We start from the raw sequence: 12,656 nt of genomic DNA, 5'->3' as shown, positions 1-12,656 counted from the left end.
TAGATAATGGCTGAACATTGAGTTCAAGATTGCCTTTTATTCCGAACAGCTTTCGTTATTTCTTCTCCCCAAACATTCCTGAGAAATTAACATGTATTTGGAAGGCCATTATGTGCACCATTCACACTACCTAGCACACTGCTAGGTGCAGAATAGATGATTAATAACTGCTGGCTGATTAAGTTGTTTGCAGAATTAATTAGTTACGCAATCTCCACAGTCAGTTCTATAGCTGTGTATGCAGGCAGGCCATTCTTACCTTTACTACCTCTGAAAAATATGACCTTTCTTGCATTGTCTCACTAGGTAGATTAAAATAACACCCGGAGAGGGATGATGTGGCAAATCCTACTTATAGGAAAGGTCTTTAACTTTTATCACCCTTCTCTCACCCCATAATCAACTCAATTCACACATTTAAATAACTGAAGACTTAGAAATCATTTTCAGAGATGTAATCCAAAAAAAATGTTTAGAGGATAATATGCTTCAACATAAAAATGTCCTCATTAAGCCTATAATAGCTTTTTCTGAACATAAAACTGTGAAGAAAAGTTAATTTACATATTTCTGATATTTATTAAAAGTCATTGGAATATCCATTCTTAACAGACTTATCTGTATTTTTTAAGTTGATTTCTGGAAATCTATTCCATTTTTCAAATTCTCATTTATGATCTGAGCCCATACTATTACACTTAAATAACCCTAAAGATTGCCATCAGCAACTTTGATTCAACAGATGATAAACTTGACAGTTTTCACAGTTGTTAGAGAGCAACAAATGTAATGAAAATGATGTCTATGCTCATATAAAGTAACACAGAATCCCACATACATGCGCGCACATCCAAACTGATCATTAAAAATAATACCTGAGGGTGGAGCTCACGGGAAGGAGCGACTGGGCGGTTTCCACTGCTGCCACTGCCAGGACCACTGCTCAGGTGGGTCCAACCATCTTGTCCCTCCCAACCTCGCAGGAGTGGAAGAAAACAGCCATGGATGTCAGAAATACGCTTAGGACATGGCCTCGAATTCTTGACTACATTGTTTAACCTTCATCTCTGGATCAGCAATCAGACTTTTTTTTTTCCTCTAATGTTCTCATCTATTTAGTATTTTGCTGAAGAAATAAGGTGATATCAAACCTAATATTCTGAATAATTATCTTCATTCAATACATTCAGATGATACTGGACAGAATCATGTAGAAGGGGTGTTGAAGTTGAATGCAGATGCTAGTAAATAAACATGAGAACACAGATGTCACGGAAAACCTCCATCAGAAGGTGAAAATTCTTTGCTGGGTTATGACAGAACCCATGCAGCTCTGACGTATTGACATATACGTCAGAGCTGCACGGACCCAGCATTGTAATAAAGTGTTGTTTATAAGCTCGGAAGAAAATAAAGACTTCCCTGCTGTGAGAGTAAACACCAAAGAAGGCAGAGACCATCTGTCCTGGAAAACAGTTAAGGTCCTTTCAGTATATTCATGATCGTTATCTAGAACATACTGTTTGGTTTATGAGACTAGAAGACGATATTGAAATCATACCGGACAATTTGAGATGGCTGCTTGTAAACTATGACCCTGAAGAACCCATTTACTCTGGGAGAAGATTTAAACACTAGGTAAAGCAGGGCTGCATGAGCAGAGGAGAAGGATGTGCAAAGAAGCCTTGAGATTTGTTGATGTGGTTAAAATGAACACCTCCTGTTTCCACTGCTGAAGACTTAGAGCTGGGGAGATGCCTGGGAATCCTAAATGTAGAAGCAGGGGATTCCAGAGATCCCCCTGAAAAAGAAACTTGTATCCCTTTTTTGCAAAAATACCATTTAATCCAAGGTTCTCTACCCAGAACCCTTTGGTACTAGAAATGTAACTATGATCCTCCTGTGGGGGTCCCAGTGCTGTTCTGATTTTGCAGTTTTTCACTACACAAATGCTACAGCTATGTACGAGTTAGAATATCTCACTGATCACCTTCAGCCATGTGGTAATTCACATAGGTATCAACCTACCTCACCTGAGAATCTCCCAAAAGAAATAAGCAAACAAAAATAAAGATCCAAAAGCAAACTTAAGAAACTCTTGAAAGAAACCCATGAAAAAACAAAGGTAGAGTGTCTAACACTATGCTGAAAAGGATCTCAGCATCTTTTAAGAGGGCACGGGGGTCCCAGTGAGCAAGTCTTTCTAAGCAAAAACCCCGTATTAGAAATCTTTTGTAGGAATGGCTGTAAACTGAAGCGTTAGCAGAAGCAATGAAGTATGTTACAATGTGTTTTTGATATGTGATATTTGTATGTGTACACACACACACACACACACACATATATATACACAAAACACTGTATTTTAAAACAGTGGTCAAGATGAGAGATTTTGCTGCCTCTCTAACCAGATGTCTGTGGCAGTCACTGAGAAAATAATCAGTTAAACTTACTAAAACTACACTGCCCCATGTTAAGTAAAATGTGCATGATGCTAAACAGATTTGCCTTAATGAAAATTCTAGAAAGAAATATCAGTGGTCAGCATGTTTTTAAACTCAAGATGTATCTTTGAATTGCAGTGTGACATAAATGAACCGAACTCACCCCTATACACTCTATTTCTGTCTAATAAAAACTTCACTGTGATTATTTATAATTAGCAGTATTTCTTCCAGAAAAAGGTAGAATAAGAATGCCACTTATCATAAAATGCACCAATAAAATCACATGTTGAAATCTTCTTGGGCCTGGACTATGTTATATGCTTGGCTCTAATTAGTGGTTATTCTTTTACTAGAACGAACGATGTTTACTTAGTCCTTGTGGCCCCTTTTCTAAATATGCTTAACACATCGTGAGGTCCATTCTCTGCTATTTACTCAAATATTAATAGCATTCCGTAAGCATACCTTTTCAAATGTTTTGACCCAAACTTACCCATCATCAGCTACGAGTAATAAGTAGTAAATTTAATGCTATTTCTTACGTTAGTGTGATTTTAATGCTTTTCTTACATCAGTGACTCTTATTGCCACTCTCAGAAATTCCTAAATGGCATTTATAATTGATTAATTAGAACTCTTTCCAACTACATAATTATGGTTCTTTTCATTCTCATCATGTTGAGAGGTGAGAACTTATTTGTGTCTTTCATAACTAGTATAAAGCAATTTTAAAATCCTTTTTTAGTATCTAATGTAGCCATTAGTTATACTGGCAAAATAGCTTGAATGCAGGATTTTGATAAAAATTAATTGAAAACATTAGGAAATATTGAGTGCTTTAAAAAACTTTAAAAAGTCAGAAATTAAGAGATTAAATAGAGCCGACCCAGTGGTATAGTGGTTAAGTTCACGTGCTCTGCTTTGGTGGCCCAGGGTTCACAGGTTCAGATCTTGGGCATGGACCTATGCACCACTCATCAAGCCATGCTGTGTAGTGTTACACACAAAAATAGAGGAAGATGGGCAAAGATGTTAGCTCAGGGCCAATCTTTCTCAGGCAAAAAAAAAAAAAAAAATTAAAAATAAGCAAATAAAAGACTAAATAATTTATGAAAAATAAACTGAATTTGCTAATTTTTACTGTCTTTGAGTGATCAGTTTTGCCAGTGGATAATAATAAACTTGGATATTCATTTAAGATGGTCTTCCAAAGTACATTCACAAACATTTCATTCTAATTTTTGTGATCTTCTGTTTAAATTTTTTGGAAAAAAATTAAAATTTCAATCCTCATTGGATTTAGCAAGAGTATCCAAGTACATGATAACAAATGTATAAGATTATCTTTAAAGTTAAAAATGAAAAATCTCTTATATGTTTATCTTGTTGCTAATTTTAAAGAACTGAAAGATTTTTGTTTATTTGCCCAAACTTCTCAAAATTGTGACCACTTTGGGTGGCATATTTGAGAAAAGATGTCCATTTTAGTGACTGATCATAGAGCATTCTCTCTATGCTCTCTATGTCATAAAAACACTCACCAAAACTTATCTATTAAATTTATTCTTTTCATGACAGTAACATCTACCAAAATTTAAGGAACTCAGATCCATTTTGTGAACAACTCTTTACATTAATGTGGATACCAATTTATTTGTACATTTTTATACTGTAAGTGCACATAGTTTCTGGTAAACATCTAAGAAATCTTAAAATTTACACACAAGAATTTAACGTGTGATCAACAGCCTGGTGTAATTTGCTTGGACTCTCTGTGCCCCCATTGTCTCTTCTGTAAATTAAAGATAATAATTCCACCCACCTCACAGGATGTGTACTAGGATCAAATGCGCTCATATATATGGCTCTTAGAACACTACCTGGTCCAGAGTAGGTGGTCAATAAATATAAGTTTTTATTGTTATTCTATTCACATTTGAAGCCTTCTGCATTTTTTTCACCATGCCAGGCTTGGGGTTAGTCGCTTAGCATTATTTCTGTGGGGGAGGGGAAATTTCCCCTTTTACCCTTCTGTGTTCTTATGGCTGGACTACTAAAATTGACATAAGACCAGATTAATGGTGAAAATACTAATTTAATATGTATGTATTGGAAATCATAGAAAAATGATGCTTGGAGAGTGAACAAAGCAGGCAGTATATGTATCTTTTACCCTAAGAAACAATAAATTTGTGAGGAATGACAGGACAAATCAACGTAGGTCTGAGGTACATAAATAGGAATTTAAATGGAGTTTAGGCTTGAGGTAATAAATTAACAAAGTTTTTTATATAGGCTTCTCGGCCCTGGATCCCCCATCTCTGTTGATAAGGCTGTAGGGAGAGCACCTTTCACATAGTAGATTTATTTCCTGCTTTCAGAGGGAACAGAGAGAAGAAAATACTTTTGTTTCTCAAGTAAATTTCATTCAAAATAATCACTATGCCATTGTGGGATATTTTGGGGTGGCCTGAACTGGGACCCAACACTTCCATCCTTGTGGATGACATGTGGCATCTGATTCACTGATCAATGATAGTTAACCTGGCGAATTGTCAAAGTGCTTCTCAGATTGTGATTTTCAAACTGTTACCTGGATGCTCATTCGAATGAGGATCTTGAGACTTCAGTTCCAGAAAGTCTGGTGCCAGCATGGGGCCCAGGAGTATGTGTGCTTGCCGGATACCCTAGTCAGTAGTTGTCAGTGTCATTCCAATCAGCAGCAGCAGTAGCACGTGGGAACTTGTTGGAAATGCAAATTGCTGAGCTCCGTGCCAGACCTACTGGATGGGAGCTCTAGGGATGGGTTCAGCAACCAGGATTTTAGCAAACTTTGCAAGTCAGGCTTATTCACGTTAAAAAGTTTGAGAACCACTGCCCTAGGCAATTCTGATGCAAATAATCCTTGGACCACATTGAGGATTACTGACCAGTAAGTAAGGTAGTTTTCAAAGATTTAGATAAGGCATGTTTTAAATCAGTGTAGTCTAAGATCACACTATAGTCATACACTGCCTAATGATGGTTCGGGCAACTACTGACGGCTTATACAGCGGTGCTCCCTTAAGATTACTACAATATAGCCTTGGTGTGTAGTACGCTATAACAACTAGGTTTGTGTAACTACACTCTATGATGTTCCCACAATGCCAAATCACCTAGCGATGCATTTCTCAGAATGTACCCCTGCTAAGAGATGCATGACTATACTAAATGCAAAAAGCATTAAAGACAATTTCATTGAAAGGGTCAAGAGAATATTTATTTCAGCAAAATTCTTTAGCTTTTCCTTTTCCCTCACACTGTTAGTCAGTAGGTTGACACTAACACCAGAGAGACTAACATTAGGGCCCTCAGGAAAATCTGTATTTCTTGAAATTTCGTAATTCCATATTGGGGCAGGAAGGTTTCTTTAAGTATTAAGTATATATTAGTTCATTGAATGAATATGTAAATGAGTTTCATCTAAAAATGTCCACAGTTGTTACCAAAAAATTTAAGTGGAGGTAGCTGTAAGTCAAACAAAGATGAAAATTAAAAAGCTTAATTCTCCCTGTTGAAAATAAGGGGAGAGATTTCTCCGCCCTCCCTTTTATTAGAGCATTTACTTTAGAAAACTTGTAGTACTTTCTTTGAGTTTTTGAAATGTATACAATCTTTTCAGAAGCTAAATAAGCCTTTTGCCAGCATTAGGGCCCAGGAATGTCTTTCTCAAGGACCTGGGAGCCATCTCTTTGAAATGCAACCATCAAGGGAGTTTGCACCCCTATCTTCTGGTTTCTCTGGGAGGGTAAGAGCCTAACTTCAGTGGGTGCCTTGCCCCCAGTCGCATTTATTTTCCTCACTATAAAACCAATTAACAGACACAGATGGATGGTCACTGCAATTATCAGCTGAATTTAGGACAAATTATGCGTAATTAAAAGTTCTCTGATTTGAGAACTAGTTATGGTTTATCTTGAGAACACGTATGTTGTGGATTTTATCTGCTTGGCTTCACAGAAGGGTGAGATTTCTTTCTCTCTTTGCAGTCCTTTAGCAGATGGCCTGTGATGAGCATCACATTCTGGTTTAATGCTTATTAAGTTATAAAACTGTTTTCTGTCTCTACTCCATTTGTGGAGAGGATTTTTTGGTTTGGGAAAAGACTTTGCTGTTAATTATATTTCCCCAACATAGAAAAATCCTCTTTTATAATATGTAGAATTTTGTCCTGCCAATTCATATTATCAACTAAAAGTTTCATCGCTTTCAAGAATCAGTTGACTGTCCTATATGACCCAATAAAGAAAAACATTTCCAAAACTGATGGAGCATATAAAACCAGACTTTCTGATGATGCTGTTTCATCCACCATCTTTTAGAAACAGAAGACTTTTCTCACTTGGATAAATGATTTTGGTGTGGACTCAAAAGGCTTTTGCTGGCCTATGTCCTCTAATAACAACAGACTTATATGTTCTAGTGGAAAGTGCACGGATTCAAAAATAGGTTTTGGCCCAGAGTTTGATTATTTACTATCAAATACCCAGAGAAGACTTTGTAACTCATAATATTAATAAATCAGTGATCAATATTTAATATTTTTACAATATGATCATTAGACTTCTGCGTTACATTTCCTAAGTGGCTATTTCATAATTGTTTGTGCATTAGTTTTTCATTTCCTTGAGCCTACCAAGCTTTATTCATACCAAATTTAGGCACTATTTTAAGTGGAAGAATTCTCCATTTGATTGACTAGATTTTTTCATGGCTACCTATTCTTCTTCAAGTTTTTGGTTCATTAAACTACTTTCTTTGACAATTTAAATTTCTCTGTTTACAGGCCTTTTATTTCCTTCATTAATAACTTCCATTTCTATCTACTCTTAATCTTGCCTTCATGAGGGCAATCTGGCTGCTGTTAGTGACAATAGAATTTGTATAACTTGCTGATAACTTTCTAACGATGACCTTAGTTTCCCTATGAGACTGAAAGTCAATCTTAAGAGTAATGCCTGCTAGCCTTCAGGATGCTGCCCTACTTTGAAAACTAACATTTTAAACTGATTTTAGATATATGATCATTAAAAAAATGAAGTTTAAAATTAAAGTTTTTTGATTCTTTCCTCCTGCCTCCCTTTTCTTTCAAAAAACAAAACTCATTTGCCTTGTTTCTCTACTTCTTTCTAGTAGACTTTTAGAAATAGGCTTGGGGAATCTGGGAGACAAGCTGTAGTTTAGTTTTGGCCAAATGTAGCCTCTATTGATTAAAAAATTGAGTTATGTTTATATATCAAAGTTGAAATGGAAATTTTAGCACAGATTGGTATAAGAAATTTTACAACTTCTGCTTAGGGAAATCAAATCTAAAACCAGTTTTAAAGTTGAATTATGCTCTCTTTCAATTCCCTTACCTATTCATATTAAATAACTTTTCAGGACTCTACAAATTAATAATCTATATTAACAATATATTATTAAAGGAAATTAATCTTAGTGCTAAGCAGTGTGTTATATGACAGTGAATATTTATGTGTTGAAATTTTTAAAATATATCTGGTAATAGTGTCATAAATGTTTTTTAAAAGTCTAATGACTTGCTTATTTTAAGTGAGAAAGTATGTTTAGAAACATTTTTAAATGTCTTTTGACCACTTTTAAACAACAGGTTCAAACCACTGCAGAAAATAATTATCGTGCTAAAAAAAATTACATAAACAAACCATTTAAGGGTATATTAATACCCTTAAATTAATTAAGGGTAAATTAATATCCTAACCTAATGATTAGGGAGATCACAAAATAAAAAGTCCAAGAAAGACAAACATGCATAAAATCGTAAAATAAATATATAAAAATGTGACTTCTGTCCCAGGCTCTCTGTGCACAAGTGACAGGCAATAAGGATGAGTGTTTCATTTACTCAGTTGTAGTAAAATCATTTCTTAAAAGCTAGTTTTTAAGCTCTGTATTTCAGCAAAGCCAGAATGTAAAAGAGAAAGCGAACAAACTTTGACAAGTAATGATGATTTCATTCACAATTTTTGTGGTAATGTTTCTTAGTAGCTGATGATATAATCTAGCTAAAAGCTTAGTGCCATGAAAGTTGTTAGAATACTATCTCACATAATTCCTTAAAGAAGGTTTTTAAAGGAATCTGCAAAGACGAGATAGCACACACCAGTTTTCTGAAATTCTTGGGGAAGAAAACTAGATGCTCTGGACTTGACAAAATGTGAGAGGAGAAAACCACTGACAAATGGGTTCATACATTAGACATATTTTTAAGTCAATCACAGTGCCAATTTTGGGGAAGGCAGTTATAAAGAAGGTCCGAGTCCCCGCCTCTCTACAGAAAGGAGAAGGGCAACTAAACACTCCCTCTGATTAAGTGCTCTAGCGCAATGAGAGCACATGTACAGGTGCAGTGGGAACCATAACAGAAACCCTGACCAGAACTAGGGAAGACGTGGGGATCCAGGAGGGCTTCCTGGAGGAAGTGACACCTAGACTGAGACCCGAAGGGTCAGTAGAATTTAGCAAGGTGAAGAGGAGAGGGAAAAAAGCCGAGGAAATAGCTTATGTGAAGACAGAGAAAGATCATGGGTCCCCAAAGAAATAGAAGTTTAATAGGGCTGGAACCTAAACCCTCTAGATTGTTCAGAGGCAAAAAATGAACCTGAAAATATAGGTAGATGATAGGGCATAAAATGCAGACTTCATAACATAAAGGAATATTGACGTAAGGTCAACAAAAAAGCCTTTGAGGTACATGTTTTACAAGGATCACTCTCTAAAGAATGTGCTGGCAGAATGCAAAAGAGGTAGGAGGATGGCTTGGCAAGGTAATAGCAGTGGAGACAGATTAACGATGAGGCTAAAGTGTATTTAGAAGATAGAATTGCTAAGGCCTGGTGAGAGATGGGATGTGAATGATGAGGAGCAAGAGAGAGTCAGGGATGAAGGTGATTCCAGGTTTCTGATTTAGGCAACTGCGTACACGATGGTGTCATTCACTAAGAGGAAATGTCAAGGGAAGAGCAGTTTGCAGCTGGCAGGTGAATGAGTTTGGGGCTTGTTGAGTTGGAAATCTCCATGAGCCTTCCAAGGAGAGATGCCCAGTAAGAGCTGGAGCCATGGAGCTGGAGCTCGGGAGAGGGGCCCGGATGGAGGTGGGGATCTGGGAGTCATCAGATTACAGATTGTAATTTGTATATAGTAATATATATATTACTTATACAACATGTATTATTTGTATAATTAGATATATGTTTTAAATATATATATTTTACAAAAACCTTGGGTGTGGGTGATGTCTCCCCAGAAGAACGTGTATTCGGAGAAGGGAAATGACCTAGGAGGAGCCCTGAGAAGGATGGTCCTGTGTCTTAGCCCAGGTTCCCTAAGAAGCAAAGCCAAAGCGAGGCTCCATGCTAACACTTCACTGGAGAGCTGTGGGGGCACCATAGAGGGGCAGAAAGAATAAGAGAAAACTAGGAGTGAAGGCAGGAACACAAAAACACGGTCATGCATTATCTCACTGGTCACAGCCTCACAAGAAAACGCAGCCTGGTGTTCAGTCATGCAATCTCCAGACACCCCGTGTAAACACTGCCTTTGAAATAGGTTCTCAGGCAGGGAAAGGGCATGCAGTTTATCTTCTAGCTCCTTCTCATGTCCTGCCTCTCATTAATCACTCAGCCTCCCAGTACATTAACTTTCCTACATTTCTTGCTTGTGTCAACCAGCCCTTCAGGCAGCCATTTAGGAAGCAAAAGCCTCTGTGGGTCTGTTTTGCTCAAGTCTCAGTACTAGAATTTCTAATACTTTCTCCACAATGGGCACAATGTGGGCTTTGCCAAAGCCCAACCCTCAGGAGAGCCTGAGACAGATGGTGCTGTCAAGAGATGTGGTCCTCATGGAAGGGACCGGCATTTTGTAAATGATGAAATGATGTGTCTCACTGGGAAAGACTCGATTTCTAGTCTCACTTAGCTAGCAATCAAGGCAAGAAGTTGGAAGGTTGAAAGAATTTTGAAAATACAGAACAAATTCTTGAAAGTGAGAAATGAAAGTGGGTCTGGAACCTCCTGTGAGGAAGCTGGGAAGTTGGAGAAGTGGAAGAAAGCAGAATGATGTCAAAGATGGGAAGGGAAGAGCGTGTATAATGTTTCTGTCAAGTCGTATACAGTAAACCCTGAAGCAGATATATACAGACTCCCTGTGCTTCTGGTAATGACTTCAGTTTTCCCCTGGGAACCATGCCTCTCCTACTCTTGCCTCATTTGGTTTTGGTTGAGGGAACCCCACACAGTGGTTTCCAGGCACGAACAATCAGTGTGTGACCTCCCTGAGCACAGGGATGGCCTGTGAGCCAACCAGGTCAATGGGGGTCCATGCCAGGAACTTCACTGGAACAACTGCTGAAGAGCTGGAAGCCTGAGACTGTTACATTTTGGGAACCAATAAATATCTTCTCTTTGTTTAAGTCAGTTAGAGTCGTTTTTCTGTCATTCCGCCATTTCTGTCACTCCTAACTGCTCCAGAGGAAGAGAAGTGTCCATGGATTTGATTACAGAGCGCATGTGGCCTCGGTGAGGATTTCAAATGCAGCCTGCTTGGCACCTTTGAGCCTGCTGCTCCGGACCCCCTGGTGCAGGGGTGCTGCCTCTCACTGGGCTCCACAGCGCCACCAGAGCATAGCCCCCATCAGTTTTGACATTGCAGGAACTCCATGATAGCAAATAGTTTTGCTTTGAATTTGTGTTTCTCCTGAGTACCTAAGTCTGTAACCGGTACAGAGTGGACTTCTATTAAATGTGGGTTCACTGGAGATGCCCGATCTCCTGAGCAAGGAGCAGCCTACAGGAGTCACTCAATTTGGAGTTTTCACAGAAGATGGTGTCCTTCTTAAGGCTGAACAAGGTTATATTTTGGTCAAATTTCCAAAATCTGATTACCCTTAAGACCACAGAAGTAAAAATTTTTAGATTCATTTTATGATTCTTTCCTTCATCTCAATTGTTTTCCTTAGAATGGTAACAAATCTGCTACTCAAACCTCAGTTTTCTCTCACAACATTCCTCATACCCAATCCTTTCTTACTCCAGTTATATTCCCAGATTCAGGTGCTCTTCACCTCTGGCCTGTAGAGGAATGACATTCTAATTCGTCTTTGTCCTCTTTTGCATCATTCTACATCTTATTACCAGGTTCATAATTTCATAATCTCATCAAATGTCTGAGCCTAGGTTAAAGCAGAAGCATTGAATGGCCCTATAACTACAGTGTTTACACTTCTGTTACAGCACTGATAATAGCCAACCTTTTGTTACAATTAGCTGTAGGCATTTGCATCTTTCTGTTTTTCTGTCACTCTTGCGTAAAATATAGTAAGTTGTTCAAAGTTGAGGCATGACTGAGTGGGCCTTAATTCACTTATAAGGCCACAAAGAATAAAACAGAAAGAGATTTCCTTAAATATTGGCATACGGCGGGTACCTATTGAGCCCCACATTAGCTATTGGAAGTGTGATCTGACACCTGACAGCTTTGTTGGCATTTTATTTCTTGGCCCTCGTCAAGAGGACACACAATATCACTCCTGGTCTTATATTTTTACTGATTTAATAATTATGTGTTTAGATAACAAAAACTTGGTGTGAGCATAAGTAACAATGATGATTGACTGAAACAACGTTTTCTTTAAATGAAGAATTCTCCTTTGCCGTGTCTCTTTCTGCTTTATATTTTTGCAGGATATTAACTGAGACTTCACTCTTCTTCAAACTCACAGAATATCTATGCTAAACAATAAGATGTATATGTTTAAAATCAAAATTTATTTGAACATATTTTCTGATTTCTCATCTGCACCTGCAAAAAATAAATTCTTTTCTGAAAAGAAAAGGGAACACATTTGCAAAGTTAATTTCCTCTGGGAAAAGTGGGGTTTTCAGAATGACTTTAATGTTTTTTATTTTTCTTTAATTTATAACTTGTGGTTTAATTTTTATTCACATTTTATATTCATATTTGCGTGATAAAGAGATGCTATGTCATTTTTAAACACCTCTTTATCATCTCAATTGCTGAAGGAAAAAAGCTAAGGGATAAAAAAGAGTAAGGAGTTTTCAATCTCATATTGGATCAGCTTCCCTAATCCTCCAATATTTGGCCCTAATTAGCAGTGGCAGACAACCATCTTCCTCATGGAAGGTCTGG

At 37.5% G+C, this 12,656-nt stretch overlaps 1 pseudogene; it reads left to right on the top strand.

The window, feature by feature from the left end:
- The first annotated feature begins 1,027 nt into the window (after positions 1-1,027).
- LOC124227846 (glycoprotein-N-acetylgalactosamine 3-beta-galactosyltransferase 1-like) lies at positions 1,028-2,102 on the top strand (annotated as a pseudogene).
- Positions 2,103-12,656: the final 10,554 nt, after the last annotated feature.

The sequence above is a fragment of the Equus quagga genome, chromosome 16 (genome assembly GCF_021613505.1).
Source record: "Equus quagga isolate Etosha38 chromosome 16, UCLA_HA_Equagga_1.0, whole genome shotgun sequence".
NCBI classification, from domain to species: Eukaryota; Metazoa; Chordata; class Mammalia; order Perissodactyla; family Equidae; genus Equus; species Equus quagga.
This window is presented reverse-complemented; position numbering and strand designations above follow the sequence as displayed.